The 27,031-nt window shown below is 38.4% G+C and overlaps 1 pseudogene across 1 annotated transcript in view; it reads right to left on the bottom strand.

The window, feature by feature from the left end:
• The window catches only part of LOC311173657 (pre-mRNA-splicing regulator WTAP-like), a 70,275-nt pseudogene extending 55,933 nt beyond the window's left edge, over window positions 1–14,342 (bottom strand). The window contains exon 1 of the transcript in view: window positions 14,045–14,342. The product of the transcript in view is annotated as a pre-mRNA-splicing regulator WTAP-like (transcript). The remainder of the gene's footprint in view (window positions 1–14,044) is intronic.
• Between the last annotated feature and the right edge of the window lie 12,689 nt (window positions 14,343–27,031).

Genomic DNA, 27,031 nt, shown 5'->3' with positions numbered 1-27,031 from the left:
CATATGCTAAAATCTCATTGGCCTGAAATATGAAAAGAGGAGGAAAGAAAGTCACTGAGAAGTATAGATTATTATCTAAACTGAAATGCAATTTTATTGCATTCAAGTATATTGAGAGTGAGGCTGACAATCTTAAAGCAATGGGAGTCAGACTAACAATGTTTGCCTATGCATGCTTTGATGAATGAACAAGAGAGCACTGTAATTTCCTCATAATTCTGTGCTGTTGACATTCCTGCAAAACTTATGGTGGAGTAAAAGATTTAGCATGGAGTTTTCTGACAGTTAAGACAAAAAGTAAAAACTGTTGGAATATGTAGTGCTATTTGTCAGATAAGAGGAAACATACAATTCTCTCAGTTGGGATAGTGTTTTTGTTGGCATTGAACTGATGGTAAAGATTGTTCATTTTGTATATACGAGCCCAAATTACTTAATTAATTGATATTCTTATTTTTACGGAGCACCTATTATATAATAAGGAACTGTGTGAGCTATTGAGGTTTATGGGCAATTAAGACAAAGTCTCTGTGAATAGTCTATGAAATTAAAATAGTGCATAATGATTTTATAAAAGTACAACTTTGTTCAAAAAGTTGTGTCTTACTTTTCTTTTTTATTAAGATGAGAACAAGTTAATGGATGCTTTTTGGTTATTTAAGACTGTGCTTTCAGGACCACACATTTAATCCAGAACACAGAGAACTGAGATCAACAAAAGTTTAATGTGTCTATAATGCACCCCTTTCTCAAACATTAGATGTATAAAATGAGCATTTGGTAAATTTTGGGTCATAGGCTATTCACAACTCATTTCTGAGACAGGATCTCAGTTCTTAGTATTTTGAGTTGTTTATTGAAGTAGTACTAGATACCAGACATTTTGGAAGCGGACTTTAATTTGCTTGTGAAATTGATGAGTCCAATGGAATTTTTTGTTTTTATTTTTGCTTGTTTGTTTGCTGAGACATTTAGCCAGTTACCTTCTACTCTTCTTGGAAAAATAAGACTGGCAAAAAGTATCAATATCATTCTCCCATAAGACCTCTGCTTCTGTTGAGCCCTCTGGCAGGCACTTGGTTAATAGTGTAGAGATTTGTACCATCTAGCACAGAGATGATTATGATAACTCGTGATACCTCTGCTTATTGAGGTTAAGTGACCACAGCTTATTCACAATGTACCCCTACCACATAATATACTATCTGGCCCACAGTGCTCAACAAATGATTGTTCAACTAAAATAAAATAAAAAGTAGAAATTAGCATAGCATAAAAATGACCACATTGAATGTTAAAATAATAGAATTGTTTCAGCCACTAGAACACAAAGAATAAAACTCACAAATGCTACTCACAAGAAATTTGCAATACATTTTGGGAGGCAAATTGTAATCAGTATTAAGGACTGCATATTATCAATATCAAGGGTGAATATTAAGGACTGAAGAAGCATGGAAGAATAAATAATTTTTCCTCAGCAGATGGGGAAGTCTCTATATTCCTAGGACTCCTTATATTGTTAAGACTTTTACAAAAAGAGTTTAAGAATTATACTCTTGAGTGAAACAATGTTTGAGTTGTATCTTTAAAAATAAGAAGAAATTAGGCAGAGAAAGCTGAAAAGATATTTAGTACTGTTTTAGGTATGAACATATAACAAAACACTCCAAACTTAGCTTAAAACAACAATCATGGGTTTTGTAGGGCTTACGTGGACACCTTATTTCTAGTCAATGTAGTTTCAGCTGTGTGACTTGACCACTTGTTACCTGGTTGTTGGTTGACAGGTTAACCAGAGCTGCCTGCTGAAGTCCTTCTTACTTTTTTACTATTATTTTAAAATTTTCTTAACTTTTTAATATTTATTTTCTTACATTGTTGTTAATTTGGGGACAATATTTGATTTCTCCCCTCATGTGTAGTCCTGTATGTCTCCCACCATTATGACACCCATGCACCATCACCACAGCCCCTTGTGCTCTTCCCTCCCCTGCTGTCCTTTTTATAAAAGTTCTTGGGCTGTCTCAGTGCAAGGCAACTCTGTTTCAAAATCATGTGTTTTAAGAGACAGGACTCAGAAGTCTCTTAAGTTCTGGGCCTAGAAGTTGACACAGTGTCACTTTTTTTGCCTGCAAATTCAAAGAGAAGGGAACTCACCTATCAGAAATTTTGTGAATATCTTGAACCCAGCACATCTGTAGATAAACTATCATTAATGATTTACTAAATACTCATTTTGGTCAGAGAATGTAGAGAAACCCACTGTGATCTGGCGGGGGGGTGGGGGGAGCAGAATGGCAGGAGCCAAATTGGGAGACAATTGTGGAAGAGATACCTTTAGGTAGATAGCAAAGAGCCATGTGTACGGTGTTCTGAGTTTTATAATCTTTTGGACTCCAGAATCGACCTGCTCATTTCTGTGTGTGTGTGTGTGTGTTTTAAGATTTATTTATTTATTTATACAAGCACTGGGTATAGTCAGAAGCACGGGAGGGTGAGAGAATTCACCAGAGCCAGAGTGGGGAACAGAACAGGCAGACTGACAAAATACACTGCTGAAGGGAGCAGTGGGAGGGGCAGGAGAGGTTCGTTGCGCCACGTGGGACCCTTGCTGGTGGCCAGGGATCGAACTGGCACTGCAGAGGCTGTGGGCAGCTTTGCAGCCCAGCACTCAACCGCTGTGCCACAAGGGGAGGGTCTGTGTGTGCTTTTTATTTAATTAATTAATTTATTTATGCATACAAGAACTGGGGTACAGGCCAGAGATGCAGGGGGTGCCAAGATTCACCAGAGGCAGAGTGGGGAGCAGAACAGGTGGATCTATTGAAATACACTGCTGAGGGGAGCAGCAGGCGAGACAGGAGAGGTCTGCTGTGCCATGTGGATAGCTCCCTGGCCAGCGGGGATCAAACTTGTGCTGCAGAATATGCAGACAGCTTCACAACACTGCGCTTAACCCCTTGCACCACGAGGGAGGCCCTCACTTCTGTATTTAGAAAGATCAATTGTGTAACTGTGTGAAGGAGTGACTCAAGTGAATTGACATTGCAACTAGCAGACATGGGAAAAAGCTCTTGTAGTTTATCTAAAAAATGATGAATTTGGGAGTAAATGGCAATAAGGGTCTAGGACAAAAGATGTATTTAGAGCAAGCATGAATATATACTTAAGAGATAAAAAAGAATCAGTATGGCCTGAAAGGTTTCAACTTGGAAAGTATCAGAAAATACGGAACATATTGTAGCAAGAGAATCATGAGTGAGAAAAGAGAGAAAAGATGGCCAGTTAAACTGATGGGATGCCGGACTTGAGATAGGGCTGACAGTATTAGGCTAAGAAGTTTGTGATTAGGGAAGTGGTTATATATGAATAAGGACCCAAAAGAAAGATTAATTGTGAAATATCTAAGTTTATAGCTATCAAGTTCCAAGTGCTATTTGAAACTAGAGGTATACATGAAATCAATATGAAACAATTTTTTTGAGAAAAGTAGTAATTTTGAGGCAAGAACTTGGGGAAAAGGAACACAAACATAACGATGAAAACACTGAAAGAAATGAAAAGGGCAGTAGAAACAAAGTGACTTATTTGGTCACATAAATCAGAATAATCAGAGGGAGCAAATGTCATCCTATCTGTGTCACAGTGCAGATAATGATGCATAGTTTCCCAACTGATTTTTATGATTCAGAAATTTATTCAAGGATGTTAAGTGAGAAAGTAAGCATATAGTTTGTTTTCTATTTCCCAACATTATATATTTGCAGCAGTATTACAGGTGGTGGTACTCAAACGTTGCAAATGCAGGGACATTTAAAAAAATCTGAAGCTATTATCAGCTTTCAAAAAGATTGGAAAATAGGCTTTTTTTCACATAGTATAAATATGGTTCAACCCTTCTAAAATAGCTGTCTTCCTTAAATAGCTCCTTTCATCTTTAGTAATCAGGACCACTTACTTGAAGTTATTAACTTGTCCAATACCTAATATCCCAGCACAAGAAGGTTTGAAACATGCCAAAATTTTGGAGAGAATGTCATTACTTAAGTTGGTTTTGGGATTTTTCTGAATTGTGTCTTATTTCTTATATCATAAACTACCTGGAATGTCAATGTTTATTTTTTTAAAAAAGATTTTATGTTTATTCATACAAGAGCTCAGGTGTAGGCCAGAGGTGCAGGGAGGGTGAGAGCATTCACCAGAGACAGAGTGGGGAGCAGAACAGACAGATCTACTGAAATACACTGCTGAGGAGAGCAGCGGATGAGACAGGAGAGGTCTACTGCAGCATATGGGTTACCTCCTGGCGGGGGATTGAATTAGTTCTGCAATGGCTGCGGATAGCTTCATAGTGCTGAGACTTAACCCCTTGTGCTACCAGGGAGACTGGGAATTTGAATGTTTAAATATTAGTAAAGACATCTTAGTTTCTTTTTGCCTCTATCTCATGGAAACAGTAGTGAGCCATAGAAAGAAAGTCTGTTGGTAAGCTCCTAGGAAAAATGTGAACAACTCTTGCTAGAACCTCTAGCTCCTGTATTGTAAACACTGGGAGCTCTCCTTATTATGTATAGAGCTCATTTGAATCAGAGCCAGTAATCTAAGACCTGTGATGGGAAATGGGTGGAAGTGGCTTGACACCAAGTCTGATGCTCAAAGGAGCATCATTTCCCAGACCCAGCTTTAAGGATGTTCTATAGCAGAATCTGCGAAGGCATTGCTATGAGCACCTCTTTAAGGGTGAGCAATAAGGAGACCTTTGGAACTATTGGCTTGCGTACATGAAAAGGTAAAGAAGTTAAGGAGGGCCTCCCTAGTGGCACAGGCGGTTGAGCGCCGCACTGTGAAGCTGTCCACAGCCTCTGCAGTGCAGGTTCGATCCCAGCCGGCCAGGGAGAAACCCACAGGGTGCAGCAGACCTCTCCTGTCTTGCCCGCTGCTCCCCTCAGCAGTGTATTTCAGTCAGTCTGCCTGCTCTGCTCCCCACTCTGTCTCTGGTGAATCCTCTCACTCTCCAGCGCATCTGGCCTGTACCCTGGCTCTTGTATAAATAAATAAATCTTTAAAAAAAAAAAGAAGTTAAGGAATGCTGAGTTACTGAAGACTAAGTTTGCTGTTGATTTGGGCCAGTATTGATAGAAGTGGAAAGAATGAGACTTTAAGGTTTCCCTCTTTCTGCTCCAGAAATTACATTATCTAAAAATGAATACTCACGGAGCTTTATATCTTATGTTCTAGTAGGCATTCATCAGTACAGTATTTCTTTTTATCTTCACAAGACCAAATTAAGTGAAGATTAGGGCAAATCTGTTTTAGTCCAGCAATAATGTCTCTCTAAAGTTTTTCCTCCTAGACTCCTGGCAGAAGGGGGTAGTATTTATTGAGATATAATTTGTATGCCATGAAATGCACCCATTTTGGGTGTGCAAGTCAATGATTTTTTAAAAGTATATTTCCAGAGTTGTGCAACCATTACCCAAATCAACTTTGCAGTGCTTGGTGTGAGAAAGTGTTTATGACTCTTGGTTCTTTGCACCTGGTAAATTGTTAATGAATAATTTGGCATAAATAAACGAAAGACACCATGAGAGGCAGACTCCTAGTTCAACTAGCTTCAAGTACTTGGACTTGAATCAGAACCTCAGAGTTTCTTGACAGAGAGTCATCTGGTACATGGTTATACTTTCCTCTCTCTCTCTCTCTCTCTCTCTCTCTCTCTTTCTCTTTCTCCCTCTCTCCATATAACTAAAGTCACAGTCTTCTGCTTTATGTGAGTTAAACTTTTATTGCCCATGAGTTATATATTTAATCATTCTTGGAAGGTGTATAAAGTTGAAAATAGTCCTCATACTTTATTTCTGCATTTCTGTGAATTATTATTTTCTGACAGCCTGAAGAGATATGTAAGTCTGTAAACATTGAAGAACATGAATTTAACAGCTAACCAGAAACTTGAGAGTGGTAATGATCCTATTCCCACCAGATCTTTAAAATACCTGTTTAAAGAAACCCTTTTATCTTCTCTGAGCTACAGTTTTCCTCATCCATAAAGTGATGCTATAATAGCTACCACATGGAGACATTGCATTTCATATAAAGTTTTTCTTTGGACGTGTCCTGCCTGTTTTTCGAAAGAAGACAGTGGGATATAGTAGATGTGACATGTTATCAGTTATATGACTTTGGGACATCAACTTTCCAAGCCTCTATTTGCATAATTACGATGAATAGAGGGCTCTGAGGATTATTCTGAAGATTAAGGGGATAATGTATGTGAGCCTCTTGCTGGAAAATATTCCTCAGTAAGTTCTTCTGAATGATTGACTGGATGAGCAAGACATTTCTCTGACTCAGTGACAATAAAATGAACTGCTAAGAGAGGGAAGGAAACAAAATGGCTTGTGTAGAATCGAATTGGTTGAGGAGGGGAATTGGTAAGTGGCAAGGATAGATAGAGTCCTGGCTTCACATTCTGATTCTCTATAAAATGTGAGGATGCATGCAGTTTATTTAACCTCATAACATTTAGGCCTTACTTTGTTTTCAAAGTGAAGAGGACATTCCTTATGTCATAATGTTGATGAAAAGATTAAATAACGTAATGTATAGAGAACACATCACCAAGTTTACAATTGTAATTCAGTGAGAGTTTCCTTCTTTGTCCCCTCTTTGTCATGTATGAAAACATTTCATACATGTGTGTTATATTAAATTATATTAAAACTAAGGACAGGAGTATTATGCTTTTCTAATATGTAGGAAAATATTTGGGATTTGATGGATTTGTTATACTGCGGGTGAGCCTGGGGACAGGCTGGGGATTGGATTGTGAAGTTACAAACAAATCAGTGACTTTGGTAAGTTATCCTCTTAGCACACTTGTTTCTGCCTCCTAAAATAAGGAAAATAAGATTAAGTACTTCATAAACTTGTTGTCAGTATTAAATCAAATACTGCTTTGAAAGTAATTTCACAAAGATCTTGGGATATTAGCTAACCCTTCAATAAATATTAGCTGTGAGCTGTTATTTCATTTCCTAGTTGGATTCCCAGTTTTAGGTTGAATTCCCAAAGTTAGAAATGGTTATATGGAGAATAAAATGACATTTTAACACAAACGTTTAAACTGATTAGAAATAATCGTCAAATAAAATTGGTGGTGGGTAAGGATCCTATTAGAACCCTTTAAGTTAGGGCTAAAAAATAAGATTTATCAGAGACACCCTGCAGGTGAGGAGAGGGACAGGGGTCAGAGGGAGGGAGGAGGAGCACAGGGGACTGAGGTGATGGTGCACGAGTGCACAGGTGAAGGAAATTCTATGGGGACAATATCTGAGGGGGGAGGAAACAAATATTGTTTAAAAATGAATAATGATGTAAAAAATAAAAAAATAAAGATTTATGAGTTATGGTCAAATGATGTTATTTTTGACATTGTGATGAAAGCAAATAAAAGCAGTCCACATGGGGGTATTTTAAAACATTTTCCTTCACCCTTTGCATTCAATGGAATTTAGTAGATTTTTGTTTTGTTTATTATTATTTGTATTTTAAACAGCTTTATTGGATATAATTGATGTGCAAAGAACTGTATACATTTAACACAAACAGTTTGATGAGTTCGGACAGTTCACAGATGTGAAACCATCATCACAGTCATGAAATAGATATAGCTAACACTTAGACTTTCCTTTTGTCCTTGTTTTGTTTTTAAGCTTTGTTTTATTTTTGTAGTAAGAACACTTATCATGAAATTACCTTCTTTGCAAATCTGGAAGTATATAATAAATATATTGTTAACTAGCTACAGGCACTGTTTTGTATAGCAGGTAGAACTTGTTGATCTTGCTTATCTGAAACTTTATACCCATTAAATAATAACTCCCCATCCCCCTAACTCCACCCATCAACTGCTGACAACCACTATTGTATTCTCTGCTTCGAGGAGTGTGACTATTAAGGATACCTCATATACATGGAAGCGCGTAGTATAATTCCTCCTGCAACTTATCTCACTTGGCATAATGTCTTCCAAATTCATTTACTTTTCACCAACAGCAGAATTTCCTTCTTTTTAAAAGCTGAATAATAGCCCGTGGAATGCACATTTTCTTCATCTACTCATCTGTCAGTTAACCCTGGGGCTGTTTCTGTATCTTGGCTATTGTGAATAATGCTATGATCAACAAGTTTAGATCTCTCTTTGACATCCAGATTTCAATTCTTGTGGCTATATACCCTGAAGTAGGATTACTGGATCATATGGTATCTCTAGCTTTAATTTTTTGAGGAAACTCCATATTTTTTTCCATAGTGGCTTCACCTGCATTCTTGCTAACAGTGTCCAGGGCTTTCAATTTTTTCCACATATTTGTCAACTCTTATCTTTTTTTTTTCTGATAATAGCCATCCCAATAGGGGTGAGGTCATATCTCATTGTAATTTTGTTGTGTATTTCCTTGAAAATTAATGATGTTGAGCATTGTTTTATATACTTGTTGGCCATTTGAACTTCATTTTTGGAGAAATGTCTATTCAAGTCCTTTGTCCATTTTGAATGGGTTACTTTTAAATAGCTTTTATTTTTTTCAGTTGAATTATATGGCTTCATTATGCATTTTAGAAATTAATACCTTATATATGATATGCAAATATTTTTTCCCATTCCATAAGTTGCATTTTCATGCCTTTGATTGTTTTCTTTGATGCGAAGAAGTGTTTTAGTTATTGTTCACTCACCGAGAGGAGTGATTTAGTTCCTGAATCAAAGGGATTGCTCAATGCCATGGCACATTACCCTTCTATAATTTTAAGTGGCAGTGTTCAGAGATAACATTTTCTCTGGAGTTATATTATCTAACACATGATACTAAGTAAAGAATGGAAAGGCCAAAGCACTAATGATCCCAAACCCATGTTCCATGTGAGAAAACTTTGTTTTAGTAAGGGGGGAGAAAGGCAAATCTCGATAAAATTAGGGAGATATACTCTTTCCCCAAAATCTTTCCTGGTAGAAAACATACCAGCAAACTATGACATCCAAGTTGTCAAGAAGCCTGTGTCTCTTGCAAAGTGGGAAGAAACCACTCCACTATTCTGCTATTCTCTTGGCTTAATGAAATGCTAGCAGGCTGCCCTGCTGTTCCCCGTATCTTGTATTTCCAGGCCTTGCCACCTGTGCAACAAAAGCAAGCAATCTATTTAGAAGAGTGTTTTTCATTCTCTTAACTCTGAAGGTCTTTATTCTCAGCATGAGATTATTGCAACAACTTAACAAGCCGTGTTTTCTCCCCCTATTTTCCTTTCTTTTCTTTTTGCACCTATGTCCTTTTAAGTCCATTCAGGCCTTAGGGAAACATTTAGTACTTAAGCTTTGGTTTTTCAAGCTCAATCGGGTAGAAAATCTAACACAGAATGTGTGCACAAACGATAGCTCTGCACAATAGAGACGAACAAATAGCACAAAGAGAAAAGAAGAATATGAGTGTTCAGGGAGCAGGGCTGCACTTGAATTCAATTTCCCAACAGCAGACTGATGCTTTCTCCCAAGATTCCCAGGTTTCAAATTGGTCATATATTGAGGGCCAGTTACCTGGACAATAGGGGGAAATGGCAGTCAGTAATTATGATCATGGTTTCTAGGTTGTTAGGAAGCTAATATTAATCCTGAAATTGTATGAGGAATGTGTTCATCTGGCCATAATTGTATAGTCTTCTTGAAAGCATTTACCAGCAATGCTAATTTAAGGCAAATCACCCCAGGGGAGTATTTCTGAGCTAGTGGGGTTGCCAATTTATTGGTTAACTCTGGACAGTTTATCCAGAACAGAAATAGCAACAGGAAACTCACAAAAAAAAAATGATACAGGTATATATTTTCATTTTCTATCAGGTAAACAATTAGATATAAAGATTATCAGAGCACTCATTGTTCTTTGGAAAACAAAGTGCCTGTGTTGGCTGGCTGGCAAATGATCCTGAATGCTACTGAGTTACATGCAATTAAAAGCATCCTGAGATATTAACACTAGGAGTTAATAATGCTGTTTTCAGAAAACACATTCAATTTGAATAAATACATCAAAATGTTGTTTTCACAGTGAAATATCTATGTGAAAGAATGATTCATCATCAGTCTCCCTCAAAATTAAAGCATAGATTATAGGTGCCTTGTTTGCTTTTGTTTCGTGAGAGAAAAGACTGAAAATCCCAACAAGATTCCAAAAGTGTTACAGCTTTAGAAACGAGACAAAAGAACCATGAGCGTTTGCTTAAGCTTGCTTTTTAGGATTATCTTTATTGTTCACAATGAAGATTATTCCTGCATTCCTCTTTTGGTTTTTCTTCAGTTGTTTACTTATTTCATTATACTTGTCTGATAAAAAAAGATAAATTTCTGAATTTTGGGAAATAAAACATCCAAGTCCCATTTTTGAGACAATGTATTTTTAAACTTCATAGAGAACTGTGCAAAGCAGGTAATTTTATTATATCATGGAGCTACTCTGATAGATTGGTTAAAGGAACAATGTTTGCATACATTTTATAGCTCCTGGATTGGAAGAGAACCATATGTTAGGAGGTGGCACCTCAACTCCGTCCAGGGTTCCCAATGACCACACGGAGCCAGAGAAGCAAAAGCAAAAAGGCTTTTACTAGGGCCCAACTCTGCCTGGAGTACTGACACAGCAGTCTCATCAGGTTGAGAGAGGGACCCCCTCCCAGAGCAACCAGATGTTTTTGTACTTTGTTGACAGGATGTGGGGACTTTTCACACCTGGGACAGGGTCCACCCTGATTGGATAGCTCTCATGGTGCCAGGTAGGTTTCATTTCTTCTTATGTTGTGGTTTCTGCCCAGAAATAAAACCTAGCTGTGCCCTTTTGAGATGGCAGTTATTTCTCAAAATGCCTTTAGTCTTGCTCATCTTACAATCCCTCCTTTTCCCTGTGCCTGTAAGGAGAGGGTAATCTTACCCTCATAGTTGTTTTTATCTTTGAAGCCTTTCTAAACTCTTCAGAGGTCCCCTCCTGCGCTGTCCCCAAAACTGCCTAATTACCCTAACTTGCCCTATGTTTTATTTTTTTTGTCCTTTTGCGAATGGAGCCCCTAACTGCAGTCAGGAAAAAGGGCATCATTTTGATCAGTAACTGCTTCCTGCTGAAAGTGGGCTATGAGGGGAAACAGTCAGGGCTCCACCACAGGGCGACGATTTAAGGGACCTCGAAAGGACAGTGGAGGCTTTATAGTTTGATGGTCTCCAGGCGAGAAATGACCTCGATGAAGGCATTGAGGATGTAAAGCCCAAGCAAGAGAAACAAAAGATTTTAGTTCAAGAGTGAGGAGGTTTAAGAGTAAGGAGGTCACAAATTTTTTAACTTTAGCTATTAACAGGTCTAGGGCTTTGGGGTTTTATACATACTTAATTTTACTGTAGTTATTAAAATGTGGCCCTTTAAATGTTAGTACATAAAATGTTAAATTTAAACCAAATACAAACAAGTAGCCTCGTAGCAAGCAAGGTAGTAGTGCTGTAAAGAGTCCTGGCTCCAGCTGGCCATTTGTACTAGTAAGGGGGACAATCGACCAGTAGGTCAATTCAAAGAATTGGAGTAAGGCAGAGCAAGTGGTCCCTTATTTACTAAAAAGGTGATTTTTTTGTCTGTCACTTCTAGGGTCACCCAAGGTTTATCCATATAAACAGTAAACAGGGGCCTGTCTCACCTCTGGGCTTCTTCAGAGAAGGTCTTCTCCTGCACCGGGTTCTTCATCAGAGGCAGCTGTCCGTCAAGCCTGTCCTCCCATTCTGGCCCGTGGTTTGGGCTGGCCCCCTCCCTCTCTGGAGAGTGGGACAGTCCCTCTTTTCAGTGCCCTGTACTATGGCACTGAAGGCATGGCCCTGGGGACAGCTTCTTGCAGCTGAGGTGTCCCCGTTGCTGGCAGTGGAAGCAAGCTGGCAGTCCATTGAGAGGTTGAGGTCCCGAATGCCCTAGGGCACATGGGGCCTTGGGTGAGTCTGAGGTGGCAGAGTACTGTGATGGCAACTGCCATTTGTAGGACCTCTTTTTTTTTTTTTTTTTTTTGTCTAGCCAGACTCCTTCATATTACTGTAGGCCTTGAAGGCCATGTCTAAAAGTGTTAAAAGGATTTTAGCCCCTTGATTTAGTCTCCGGATCCTGCACCTGATGTCAGAACAAGGCTGGTTAAAAGATACATATTTTAATTATACATTTTTATAGGTTTTATATAGTATCTATATAATAGAGATTAGAGACCACTTGAATATTAAGTAACACCAAAACAGTGAATAATATTTTCCTGATTTTGAACAATTAAATATTATACTATTTTTTATAGTGTTTACATATAATACTGGAGAGAAAAATACAGAAAACACAAAAAGTTATCATGCTGCCTCTCTTGTGAAGAAGCTAATTAGATTAGTTGTTTTTACCATTTCTGTTATTAACTATAAAACAGGTGTTTGTTATAAATTATTTTACTTTATTTTGTTTACCTGTCCTGTGTCTAAAATGTTAGTATTTTTTACATACACTACCTTTTTGCCTGGGGCACATGGGATAAAATGGTTGGTTTTTTTCAACCAAGCAATGAAAAGGCAATTGCCAAAATCCAGCAATGCATTACCAAAAAGGCGAGAGATTTTATAAAATACAAAACTGAAACTTTTATATTTACTTAAGAAGCTAAAATTTTTATACAAATTTTTAACCAGAGCCCAGACTATTATTTTATTAAAAGAAGTTTAGATAAAAGCCTAGGAGTAAGTTTATTTGTTAGCATAAACCAGGTTAATTATTATTTTCTTTGTAGAGCATGAGCAAACACATTTTAACAAAGTATTAATTTTTAACACTAAAACCTTAAGGCATGTATGCTTTAAACCATTAAATGTAGAATCAGTTTTTTTTTTAACCACAATTTTAGATCGCAATCTCAAAATTTAGGATTTTTTTTTATAGGAGCCATTTATAATTAATTCTCTGGAGATAAAAAGCAAGAACAAAGAGATCTCTTGATTTTTATTTAAAATTTTTGGCCACGTGAACTAGTTTTAAGAAACAGTTATTTTTACCAATATTTGCAAAAACACTGAGAAACCACAATTTAGTAAATAACAGTTTTTTAATAACAATTTTTTTAAGTTTGACACATCTATTTAGCCAAGTTTTTAATATTTTTTATATCAAGCAGTTTTTTAATAACATAGAGGTTAGAATTTTTATATAGAACAAGTATTTAATTTTAGCCCTTACTTAAAAACTAGGGTCCAACAAAGACCACAATAATTATAAAGTTAAGCAGTTTGTACTAACTTTCTTAGATAAGAAAAACATTCTGAGTTTGTATTTTTAAGTAATTATTTGGCTTTACATTGTTTTAGTTCTGTCTTACTGAGATCAAGCACATTTTTAAGACAAAAGACATTTTTTTCTTTACAGAACCATGTATGGGGAGGACAGGAGAAGAGGAAGAATAAGATCTTCCTTTACAGTTTGTCTGTTTTCAGACTCTTATCAGAAATTAATTAGTCTGAATAAGAAACTAAACTTTTACAGGTCCAATAAGCAATTTAGAAGTTTTCACTCAATCAAAAAATTACCTTTTATGGCTCGTTAGTAAGTCCAAAGTAACTCAGCCGTTTTTACCTTAAACAATCTAGACTTTAAGATTGGACAAACACAGGGAAATAGAACTTTTTTTCCCTAGAATGAACCAAATTAGTTTTTCAGGGTGGACAAAGGGAGAGTCCAATTTCCCCACAGCTGGAAGGCAGCAGAGACATACCAATGATCTCAACACTGGAGAAAAAGTCCAGGTAGCTGCTTGCTGAGATCAGAGGCAGTCCCCCACCAGCCAGTTGTAATGGGTCCCTTACTTTTTGCCTTGACTGTAACCAAGGACAGTGGGGTAGACATTGCCTGACCCATGATTACAAACACAAACACAACAAGAACAACAGACACCAGGAGGCACGGACAAAAGACTACAGACAACAGAAACAGGCCCGGGGGCTTACCGGAGAGGACAATGATTGTTTCCCAAATTTGCCTCAATGTCCCAGCCTGTGGCCCAGGACAGGTTCCGGATTCCACGTCAGAATTAGGCATCAGTGTCCCGGCCTGTGGCCCGGGGAGTATCCCAGCCTGCAGCCCAGGATGGGTTCCGGATTCCTTGTCAGAACCCGATGGCTGAGTATGCCCCAGAAAAATCTGAATTTCTCTGGGCGTCGGCTGTCGCAGGTTTGAGACATCTTTCCAAACCCCGAGCCCCTGGTTGTATGACACGTCCGCCCGACCCAGGAGGCCCATACTCATTCCGGACTCCACGTCCGGACGAGTCCTGGATTCCACGTCAGGACCAAATACCAAGAATCAGATGTCCTCCTCTGGCCTAAGCCTTACTCTAGTCACCTTGTATAGTTTTTGGGGGACCCCGGAGGGGCCCCCAAAATGTTAGGAGTTGGCACCTCAACTCCATCCGGGGTTCCCAAAGACCACACAGAGCCAGAGATGCAAAAGCAAAAAGGCTTTATTGCTAGCTTAAGCTAGGGCCCAACTCTGCCTGGAGTACTGACACAGCAGTCTCACCAGGTTGAGAGAGGGACCCCCTCCCAGAGCAACCAGCTATTTTTGTGCTTTGTTGACAGGGTGCGGGGACTTTTCACACCTGGGGCAGGGTCCACACTGATTGGATAGCTCTCATGGTGCCAGGTAGGTTTCGTTTCTCCTTATGTTGTGGTTTCTGCCCAGAAATGAAACCTAGCTGTGCCCTTTTGAGATGGCAGTTATTTCTCAAAATGGCTGCAGTCTTGTTCATCTTACGCATAGAAATATTCTTTTAAAAACTTTCCTTTATCTATTAACCTGATTGTGATGTTCAGTTTGCCTCTATCACTGGTGATAGTGATTTGGTGTCTTAACATGAAGTCAAAGAGCAGGAATAATGGAAATAGAATATTAATTTCGCCACCAGAATAACCCCTAAAATAGACAATTTAATAGTGATGATGGAGGATTCCCGGGGTGCTTTTGTGGTGGGCATGATGTAACATGCATTTCTAGAGGTGTGAATCTGTACCCTTAAAACACATACAGTGTTGTAAGTCATGGTTCCCTTAAAAAAATGCCCCCATGAGTGTTTTAGTTGTTTATTTATTTTTTTTTATAACTTTTTTTTTTTTCAGTGTGGGCTGATCCCAGGATCCACTCATTTTATTTATTTTATTTTATTTTTTATTTTTTTAAAGATTTATTTATTTATTTATACAAGCACTGGGCATAGTCAGAAGCACAGGAGGATGAGAGAATTCAACAGAGCCAGATCCAGGAGCGGAGCAGGCAGAAGGACCGAAGTACACTGCTGAGGGGAGCAGCGGGCGGCAGGAGAGGTCTGCGCACCATGTGGGACCCTCCTCTGGTGGCCGGGGAGCAGCTGGGGATCGAACCGGCACTGCAGAGGCTGCGGGCAGCTTCGCAACCCAGCGCTCAACTGCTGCGCCACCAGGGAGGCCTGGTTTGGTTGTTTTAAATGTTACTATATATGCATGTATATAGTGACTAATTTGTTACTCTATAGTTATTTTATGTGTCACTGTAACAGGAAACCTGTAGGCTCCTGCAGCCTCTGGGCTTGAGTGTCTTTGTAGATGAGTTTGAGGACCTGCCCCCACAGAGCCATGGAGCGAGAGACTGAGAGCACCATGGAGTCTGCTCAGTACTGGTGCAGCCTGGGGAGCCAGCTCCGGTGAAGGTGAACCTTGCATGGTTCCAGTGCAAGCAGAGGGAAGAGAAATGCTGGCGGCTTCTCAGGCCAACCTAGTGGGCTCTGAACAGTGGGTTCCATGCCAGTCTTTGGGACCTGTATTCCCGCCCTACTGCAGGGCCCACCACAGAGGAAAAACCACCTTGGGGTCTGGCCGCCCTGGCCTAGTTTCGTTTTTTGATTATTGGGCTGGAATAGAAGATGGACCAGTGAGGTTCCAGCTCACAATGGACCAGGAGTTTGTTGGCTTTGTTTTGTTGTAATCTAGCTGTGACTATATGGAAGAGATGAGCTGCCATCTTGCCACTGGATATTTCCTCTTTTTAAAACACTGATAAGGCTAACAGTTTGCATCTCTATCTGGAATAATAGAAAAAGCTGCCATAACAATTTGGTAAATGATGATGTAATTTATATTCTATCTGTTGCCCAAACTATCTCATATGTCAGTGTATGTCATTATCATTCATCTGGTTATGAATGCTAGAAATCTAAAAATTATATTTGACTACCTCCTGTCACTAAATCATCACTAAATCACCACTCCTAGTTTGCCATCAGTCCTAATTTTAACCTGAAAAATTGATCACATCAGCTCTTAGTCTTTTTGTTCTCACCCTCACTGATTTAATTCAGTGTCTTATCTCAATGCAATGGATTTTTTTTAAAGAATTATTTATTTATACAAGCACTGGGTATAGTCAGAAGTGCGGGAGGGTGAGAGAATTCACCAGAGCCAGAGCGGGGAACAGAACAGGCAGAAGGACCGAAGTACACTGCTGAGGGGAGCAGCGGGCGGCAGGAGAGGTCTGCGTGCCATGTGGGACCCTCCTCTGGTGGCCGGGGAGCAGCCAGGGATCAAACCAGTGCTGCAGAGGCTGCGGGCAGCTTCGCAACCCAGCACTCAACCGCTGCGCCACTCGGGAGGCCCTTAATGCAATGGATTTTTAACCAACTTTTGTCTCAACTCTATTAAATTCAATCATATAGTCAACACTGCCCTTAGATATCTTTTCTAAAAAACAAAATTTATTTCTTGAGGGACTATCAATTTTGATGATTCCCCATTGGGCATAGAGTCAAGTCTAAACCTGATGGGAAACCAAGCTCCTGCATCAGGAATGAGTGCCTTTCCCACAATCATCAACCGCCAGACCCTCCTTTGGTGTATTTGGTATATTTCTCTGAACAGATTTTGAAATTTTTTTTCTTTAGATCTAACATTTACTTTTTATTTTTCCTGGGTTGATTTTTCTCTCCTTGTTTCAGAGAATTTAGACTCAACCTTTTGAGCCTTCTAAAGCAACACTTCCAGGTAAGTTATCTTAGGATTCCCTTAGAGAGAAAAGTCATCAACCAGTCTCCCAGATTTAGCTCACATGTCTTTATTATAAGTTTTAATCTTAAAAAAATTGCTACATTATTAAAACAAGATTTCTGAGAGAAAGATCTAGTTTTATTGTTTTTATTTCCTCATTGTGGAAAACAGACGTGTCACATGGTAAGTGCTCAGTAAGCACCTGTTGGTTGGATAGATGTTAATGAAAATCAAGAATTGTTGAGTACTAGATAAAGTTATAAAACAAACAGAAAGCATTGCATCCCTGGCTATTTAAATAAGAGGTTTATGGCAATTGCTATCAATTATTGGTATTAACCAAGTCTCTTCTTTTTGGTGGAGAACTCAAGAGTTCAGGCCATTAATATCTGTTCTTTCTCAAAAAACTTAATTAGCAATGAAATGTAGTAGTTAAAAGCATAGGTTTTGTGATCACACTGTCTGCAATCAAATCCTGGTCCCCTTATTTAAAATCTGTGTAAACCTGTGAAAGTTATTTAATGTCTTTGTGATTTAGTTTACTTGCCTATAAAATGTTTAATTATGGAACCCATCACAGAAAATTCTGGTAAAGATTAAAAGAGTTAATGCATGTGAAGAAACCTGGACTTGTTCCTGGTATGCAATAAAGTACATTTTATTAGTTTTTACCTATTATAATTATTGCTTCTGGGTTTTAGTTACCTAGCTCCTTATTGATCAGTAATTATCGAGTCTTATAAATACATCTTATTGAAGTTTTAAATGATTGACAATAATATTGGGTTCTCTACTTCTGCATGAAAAAAAATTATTGGAATTTATTAAATTCTTTTAATGAGATGTGTCAAAGAAATTTTGAGCATTATGAAAGTTTATAGGTGAGATTACTGAATATGTTTTTTTCTATGGTCATAATTCTCAACTTTAAGTTTTTATTGAAGATTCCCTCTTACCTTGTATGATGTTATCCATATATTGAGGGCTACAAGAAAAGAATGAAAGAAAGAGATATTACTAAATTAGTGCAGACAACTTTTTTTTTTAAAGATTTATTTATTCATGACTACAAGAACTGGGGTACAGGCCAGATGTGTGGGAGGGTGAAAGGATTCACCAAAGACAGAGTGGGGAACAGAACAGGCAGAATGACTGAAATATACTGCTGAGGGGAGCAGCGGGCAAGACAGGAGAGGTCTGCTGCATCATGTGGTATCTTGCTGGCTGGCCAGGATCGAACTTATGCTGCAGAGGCTGTGGATAGCTTCATAGCACTGCACTCCACCGCCTGCGCCACCAGGGGAGGCCCTAGTACGGGCAACTTTTTAATCTAAGAAACACAATACATTTTCAGGAAGTTTGGATTTTAAATAATATAGAAATATGGAGAGGACATATTGTTGTTTTCAATAATCATTAAATATTTCTTGGAGGCTAAGAAAAGCTTCTTGGAGATTAAGAGAGAATCTTGACTGATCGGCATGGTTAGGATGGGAGAATAAGAAGCTACAAAAGGAAAGACACAATCTGGATTTGAGAGGACACTTATCTATTAAATGTACATCCATTGCTGCCAATAGACTCTCTCAATGTGCATTTGAATTCCTAGTTTTTATTTGAGAGTCCCAAGTTGAAATACCTATTTTTACCTAATTATTCCCTTCAATAAATAGGTATCAAATGTTGGTCTCTGCAGTGGGACAACAGAGGTTGGAAAACTTTATGTAAAGAATATAATACTGAAGATGGATTCATGGTTTTTGTTTTTGTTTTTTTTTAAAGATTTATTTATTTATTTATTTATTTATTTATTTATTTATTTATTTATTTATTCATTTATTTATTTTTACAAGCACTGGGTACAGTCAGAAGCAGGGGAGGGTGAGAGAATTCACCAGAGCCAGAGCGGGGAGCAGAGCAGGCAGAAGGACTGAAGTGCACTGCTGAGGGGAGCAGCGGGCAGCAGGAGAGGTCTGCGTGCCATGTGGGACCCTCCTCTGGTGGCCGGGGAGCAGTTGGGGATTGAACCTGTGCTGCAGAGGCTGCGGGCAGCCTCGCAACCCAGCGCTCAACTGCTGCGCCACCGGGGAGGCCCAGATTCATGTTTTAATGGTGGTGGACAGAGTGGGTAGAAAGAAAGGGATGAAGGTTTGATAATTTGTATTTCAGAAGGATCTTCAACCTCTGCAGTGATAAGTCTTCTGATAGTGAAAATTAGTTTGCAGTACTATGCATTAATTTTTTTCTTTTTTGGACATATAAAGCATCTTTTGCTACCAGTTCAAAAGAATCATGTGTTCTCTGTTAGTACTTTACCCTTTATCTCCCAATAATAACATCTCCCAATAATAATTTATCCATGCAAAGTGACTCTGGAAATAAGCATTTATTTCTAAAGGATTACTGAGCAACTGGGTGAATGGTCCTTTGTATTTTTGTAGCCCTTGGGAGGCTTTAATCATCAGGAAATGTCGTATATAATTATTGCTAAAAATCTTGATTTGGGAGCTGTATTAAAGGATGAAATAATAACCTCACTTTATCATGATTTTGACCATATGTATCATTCTGTTTATAGCAGGCAGCTTCTGATCCGTATAGAGAATGTCTTTGACAGTGTTAAGTGCAAAATCACATTGTACCATATTCTTCCTTCCAGATGACATCCTGATTTTCCTTTGAATATTCTTATTAGCCTGGAAATTAGTATAAACTGGTGGTTTTATATTAGACATATAAAAAATTGATTGCAGCATGAAAATTAGCAATTAGATCAATCAAGATATGGCATATGGTTCATTATCAAAAAGAGGCCTAAGACCTTATAGAATCTTTAAATTAAAAGAAAGCATATATATAGCTAATGCTTCTTAGTTCTCCATGCTTGCACATGGACTTTGAGCTACTTTTATTATCATTTGTTTGATAGAAAACTGTATAGGGACAAAGACTTGCCAGTCTGATAGCCCCAGGTTTGAGTTCTATTTCCATTCCTACTAAGCTATGGTCTCTTAACTTACTCCCCTTAAAACAGGATTAAATAAGCCAACATGTATAAAAGGCTCAGTAAATAACATTAGTTAGGAAAGGATGCTGATACATATTGACCTTTGTGTGTTCATACTATATTTTGTGATTAATGACAACCACTTACAAAATAAAATGCTTTCCAAATTTTGTATTATTTTTATCTGCAGGACCTGAACTTAATGAACAGAGTGGAAATAAAATTGGCAAAACTCTAATAAACTGACTTGATTGTGGGCCCTCCTTAATTCTTCCCATTTGGGGCCTCTGCCACACCAGCAGGATATACCTCCATTGTTTTCTTTGCCCCTTCATGCCTACATGTGATTTGGTCAAGTCTCAAGATGATGATTTCTAGTTATTAGAATTTCACTGACCTTGGAATATGACTAATCTCTCTCTTATGTCTCTGTCAGTAAAAATGAAATAATATTTACAACACCCACCACAGCATGTGTATCAGGATAAGAGGAAATTATATTAGTAATAGAAAACAGTTGGAATGCTGACTCTGTGACAGCTACTGTTCTGAGTATTCCATATACATGAACTCATTGATTCTTCTAAAAAACTTTAAGATGGCACAACTAGATGTCCCGATAGGAAAGTTGGAACATCTTCTTTTTCTAATTCATTTTATATTTTCCAACAAAGAACTGAACCAAGAATCTACACATTTAGCCATTTATACCCATTCTTAAAGATGAAGTTGGAATGGACTGAGGTAGTCCGGTTCCTCACAACAGCAACATCTTAGAGATTTTGATAGAACTTTGCAAATACTAAATAACAAAGAATGAAATAATCATGTACACTTTGACTTTCGACCTGTGGGTAAGACAAGTCTCCAAGTAGATTAGAGGTTCCCACTTAGAACCCAGTGAGGGAAGAAAACAAAGGCTGGTTTAATTTTGTAATAGACATTTGAAGACATCCATGAAATGCAGTCATTCTGAGATTAGAAACAAGGAAGGTAGAACTTAAAACCAAATTTTACATGCAGCAGAACTGTACCCATTTATTCATTTGTTCCATCTGTTCACCATCAGACATTATGCTAACAGTAATAAGGAGATGTAAAAGTTGCAGCATCTTTATTTTTCATAAAGTGCCCACTCGCCAGTAAGGAAGGCACCAGATGCTGGTTGTCACTCTGCCATGTACTAACGGCATGATCTTGAGTGAATTGCTCAGTTGCTCTGATCTTCTATTCCCTTGTTTATAAATAAGAATAATATCTACATTATAATGTTTCTGTAAATGTTAGGGATGGGCTGTATAAACTGCTTGGAACAAATCACCACTGGATAAATAGCTGTTAGTTATGAAAGAGCATAATGGGTATAACAGGGCATAACTAAAGGATATTTAGCCTGAACATGTGCTGCTTAGATCTCTTCATATTAGAACATTCACTCTGGGGTCTCCCTGGTGGCCTAGGGGTTAAGTCTCAGCGCTATCATGGCTATGGCCTGAGTTCGATCCCCTGAATTCGATTCATGTGGCACAGCAGACCTCTCCTGACTGCCTGCAGCTCCCCTCAGCAGTGTAGTTCAATAAATCTGCCTGTCCTGCTCCCCACTCTGTCTCTGGTGAATCCTCTCACCCCCTGTACTTCTGGCCCACACCCCAGTTCTTCTATGCAAAAATAAATAAACATTTATAAAAAATAGAAAATTCACCCTGATAGCAGGATGGAGGTTGGGTTGCTTAGGGACTGAGCTCAAGGGCAGGAAATTCGTCAGGAAAGTACTAAAAAATAGAGGAGACAGAGCCTACAAGGTAAAGAGAGAGGTTATGGACTTGGAACAGAGATGAGAACTTTTGGAGATAGAATCTATTTTTCTATATCTCAAATAGGGCTATTTTTATGGGGTTTGAAAATGGAAGCTTAGGGAACATTCAGCATGAAAACAAGTGTCTTTTTTTCCCTTACGATCACTCCTGTCTAGAACATTTCTCTTGGTTTTGAGTCAGATGAAAGATAATTATTCAGTTTGTTAATTTTCTGCCTTTGAACTTTCATCATCTCCCTTTCTCAAGGGTCAGTAAGAGTCACTTTATTTTGGGCCACTGGGGCCCATATGCAGCTCCTTTCTGCCACATACCTCACCACGCTGCAGTTATTTTTATGACTGTCTCTCTCAGCAGATGTAGAACTAGGCAATAAAGAACTCCTTTTTCTGAATTCCCAATATTATATAATGTATGGCATAGAGCAGGTATTCTGTTAAAATTTATTGGATAAATGAATGAGTAAACAAATGAGAGATAGTAGTGAGGCATAATATCCTTGGGGTAAGACTAGTATGTTTTGAATTCTGATTCCACCACCAAATTCTAGGATAATTACCTTCTAAGTCTGTTTTCTCTTCTCTGAAAATTACAGTATCATAGTGCAGCAAGGTTAAATGGCACAAATATATGCAAAGTCCTGAATATATTCCCTGAAATACAATAAGCATTTATTTAATTAAAAGAGAGCTACCTCACTATTATGTATTATTACCATAAAGATAAATGGACTCTACATTCTTAACCATTTTCATCCATCGCTCTACTCCCTGCTTCACTGATTTGAAAAAAAATTCAAAGTAGTAAAATTGATGATTAAGTAAATTTCTGAATGGTAGGATGATTTGATTTTTCTTTATTCTCATTATTCCTACTCTTCTATTTGCCTTCATGCAAATAAAGGCCCAGTAGCGTCTCTATCTCTCCCAACTACATAACCTAAAATACCTTATAAGAAATATATCTTTTATAGATGCTATATATATATATATATATGTACACTTATTTACTACATCTTGTATCTCCTACGTGTATGTTCTACATATTAGGAACAGCTAGCTAGCTAGCTAGACAGGCAGCTATTTCCTTGCCACAGAGAAATATTAAAGAGGAAAAACCAGATCGCGGGGAAACAGAAACAGAAACACAGAAATAGCTTGACCTTATCAGGGTGGAAAGGCAAGTGGCTGTCTTTGAAGAATTAGACCAATATCAACAGGAGTCACTGGGACAATTGGAAAACAGTTTTCACAGCTTTGTTTTCTTACCAACCCACCAAACATGAAAGATGAAACTCAATATGTGGCAAGGGCTTCCCTTTATACACTCTCCCCAGCTTTCCACATTTTCAAATAAATGTGTTTGAGAAGCACACTTTGTGCTTTTTATTAAACACATGGTTGGACTGGATTTCTCTGTATTAGGAGACTTAATTTGCCAGTGAACTATAGCTTCAAGTTGGCCATCTGGAAAAATAAACTCCTCAACAGCCATGTAATTTGTCTTTTGTCTGGTTTCAGGCAGTGGATTTTGGGGGATTAATGCTGAGCAAACAGCAAGCAGGCACTTTCCTTGCTCCTTGAAGCCCTCTTCTGTTTCCAAAGGGGCATCTTGCTAAGTTACAAGTTAACAAATGGTTCTTACTCCGATAATGCCTTTGTCAACACTATGTATATATGAACCTAATTTTCAATAAAACAAAACAGCTTTCCCTTTCTACTTAGGGAGGCAATGGCATATGGACTAAAGCGTAAGGTCAGAGAAAGCATATTGCCTGGAACGCTGGCCAACACACCAGCTGTGCTCTTCACCAGAAGGTGAGGGGGTGGCAGGAGGAGACCTTTCTCTCTCCTCATAATGCTTACCCCCACTGCACCCCACCAAGTTACTAGTCTGGTTGTTTGGGAAATGTCACAGGGGACAATTTCCATGTTTTACTAAAACTAATTGTAATTATTCTCCCAAGCCTTAAATACTGTGTCACCTTTTTAGGTAGAACTTGGCAAGCCAATGTCAAAAACCCTGTTTATTCAGATAAAGACCATAGTTGCTGAAGGTTTGCATTTGCTACATTTCCAAGTACAGTTATAGAATCATTCTTTTCTTTCTTTTCCTTGATAAAGAAGCAAATAGAAGGACACTGAAACTGTAGTTAAAATATGTGTTAAAGGGTCAGGCAGACCTGGTTCTAGCCTGCTTTGCCATTTATTAACAAAGTGACCTTGATTAAATTGCTGGATCTTCTAAACCTTAGTTTTTCTACATGTGTGATGGGGATAATAAAACTAACAATCATGGGCTCCATCTGCTAGGGTTATGGTGATTGCATGAGATTGTGTAGACATGCAATGGTGTTAATACAATTTTGGCAAAAGTACTCAATAAACTGTATTAGTATACAAATGTACACTTATTAGACTCAGACCATATAACCACATATACTGTGCTCATGTTTAATGTAATAGTTATATCTACTTTCCAGACTTGTGTTCTGTGCCAAGAAATAAGCCAAGGACTTCATAGCTACTATTTCTATAATACAGGAATTGCTGAAACTCATGAAGAAAATTATATACTTACTAGGATCTTAATAAATGTCAGATTATATGTTTTATTAGGTTTAATGAGGTACACGATTGGATGTAAAATGATTTCCTGATTGCCATCTAAAATCTTGTATAATGAGCAAATTATATTAAAAAATATAATAGGCAGGGAAGTAAATGGGACTGATTCCTAGAGAAAGAATAAATATATTAGCATTAAATTTATGTTCAAGAATAAGCATTGGTTATTTATCATATATTTTCTATGTGTCAGGAACAACCCAAACTTTCAAGTATAGTACACTGATAGTACTAAATTGGGAGCACTTGCCTAGCTTTGACATTTAGTAGCTATGTAACCTTCCATTCACCCCTTAGTCTTTTTTTTTTTTTAAAGATTTATTTATTTATACAAGAATCTGAGTATAGACCAGATGTGCAGGAGGGTGAGGGATTCACCAGAGACAGAGTGGGGAACAGAACAGGCTGACTGACAAAATACACTGCTGAGGGGAGCAGCAGGTGAGACAGGAGAGGTCTGCTGCACCTGGCCGGCCGGGATGGAACCCGCATTGCAGAAGCTGCGGACAGCTCCACAGTGTGGTGCTCAACTGCTGCGCCACGAGGGAGGCCCTTAACCACTTAGTCTTTAGATATCTTAGCTTAAACTGGATGATATCTCCACCTAACTGGATTGTAGTTGTGATGAAAACACTACAAGGACAAAGGATTTTCCATGGGGAAATATTTTAGCTGGGTGGTATCCTGATTGTGATTCAGAGATTTTCCCCAAACTATATTATAGGGCCCAAATTCCTGCTAATGCCTATTTCATCAGTAAATGGTCACTATAGTATAGCTCAGGCCTTCCATGTGAGCCCCTAGAGGAGAATCTTAAAACGTCAATGGAAGACTCGAGAACATTCTTTTCAGAAAGATTAATGTTAGCTGTAGGGTTTTTAGAAACTGTGCACTTAAGATAATCCATAAATTTTCTGAAAAAGATCTTAAATCTCTAAAAGCTGACTTGTTTTCCTAAGAAAGTGGGCACAGGTCAGCAGGAGCCCACTCCAGGCACTCCCCATTTGTTATTTGCTGTAACACACTGGCATCATTGTTAATCTTGGTGATGGGACACCTGATATTTCTTGCCATAGAACTTGTCTAGAATTCTGATGTTGTTGACCTTCCAGTGCCATAAGTTCTTCTCCTGCCACTTGTGTCTACTATAAGGAAGGAAAAGGAATTTTCTCTTTATCTTTCTGAGTTCTTAACTGAGACCTCTATAATCAAAGATCGATTAACAAGAGAAAAACAAACAGAGGTTTGTTAACAGGTATGCCTTGTGTATACATGGGAGAGACAAGACAGGTAAGATGAGTTAACTCTGAGGCAGCTTAGAATTCAGGCTCAAATATCTTACTAGGGAAAAAGGAAGGTCTCTTAGAGGAGAGTAATTATTTTTAGGATAAATCAATGGGGGCTTGCAATAGATGGGAGGGGTGATCGTTTGTGACAAAGTTAGTCTGAGTGTGTTGTTGATTTCTACTCTACATACTTGTGATAAAATCAATCTTCCCTCCTTGAAACTCTGGGGGAGGGGATTGATAACATTTGAGTTCCTTTTGTTTTGTTTTGTTTTTTTAAAGATTTATTTATTTATACATCCAAGATCTCGGGGTAGAGGCCAGAGTTATGGGGGGTGAGAGGTTTCACCACAGGTTGGGGAGCAGAACAGGCAGACTGAAATATACTGCTGAGGGGAGCAGCAGGCGAGTCAAGAGAGGTCTGCTGCGCCATGTGGGTATCTCCCTGGCCGGGGATCAAACTCGTGCTGCAGTGGCTGCAGCGAGCTTCATATGTTGTGTCTTAACCCCTTGTGCCACCAGAGAGGCCCCATTTGAGTTCCTTTTGGAGGATCTGTCTTTAGGCACATAACGTGAGTCCAGTGAGTCTCTTCCTGCATTTTCTGCTTTTAAAGTCATATAGCTAGTGCAAAATAATCAGTATTATCAATAGCACCCATTTTGGGTGGCATCTTCTGAACTCGAACAGTCATATTTTGGGATGACATATTCCACTACTTTTCATAACTCTTCCTTATTAATTTCAGAATCTGCAGTGAAGGGTGATCTACTTGTCCATTCTGAAAGTGGTTCTTCTCTGGGATGGGGAATCACAGCAGAGTCCTAACATACTTAATGATTTTCTATAATAGATCCTGCACACAACATCTATTGATAAATACATGTTTCAAGAGACTTTTTTTTAAGCCAGAAGGTGGTATTGGCCACCTTTATACAGTGCTAGGAATGAATTTGTTGGACTAAGCATGAGATCAACAAGGTGTTTTTGACTCAAAAGCCTCTAATACATTTGGATTCAATCTTTAGACGATTTGTTAGGAGGTAAACTTCATCCTGGAGTGCAAAGAAAGAGTTTCTGGAGGAAGTGAAATTTGCTTGAATCTGTATACTGATTGATTTCTCAAATGGCATTGGAGGTGGGGAAGTTGGTGATTGGGGAGAAATAAAAAGGTTGCTTTCTTGTTACCGGC

This window comes from Talpa europaea (genome assembly GCF_964194135.1).
Source record: "Talpa europaea genome assembly, chromosome: 7".
NCBI classification, from domain to species: Eukaryota; Metazoa; Chordata; class Mammalia; order Eulipotyphla; family Talpidae; genus Talpa; species Talpa europaea.
Note: the sequence above shows the minus strand (reverse complement) of the source record. Positions and strands in the feature narration are given on the sequence as shown.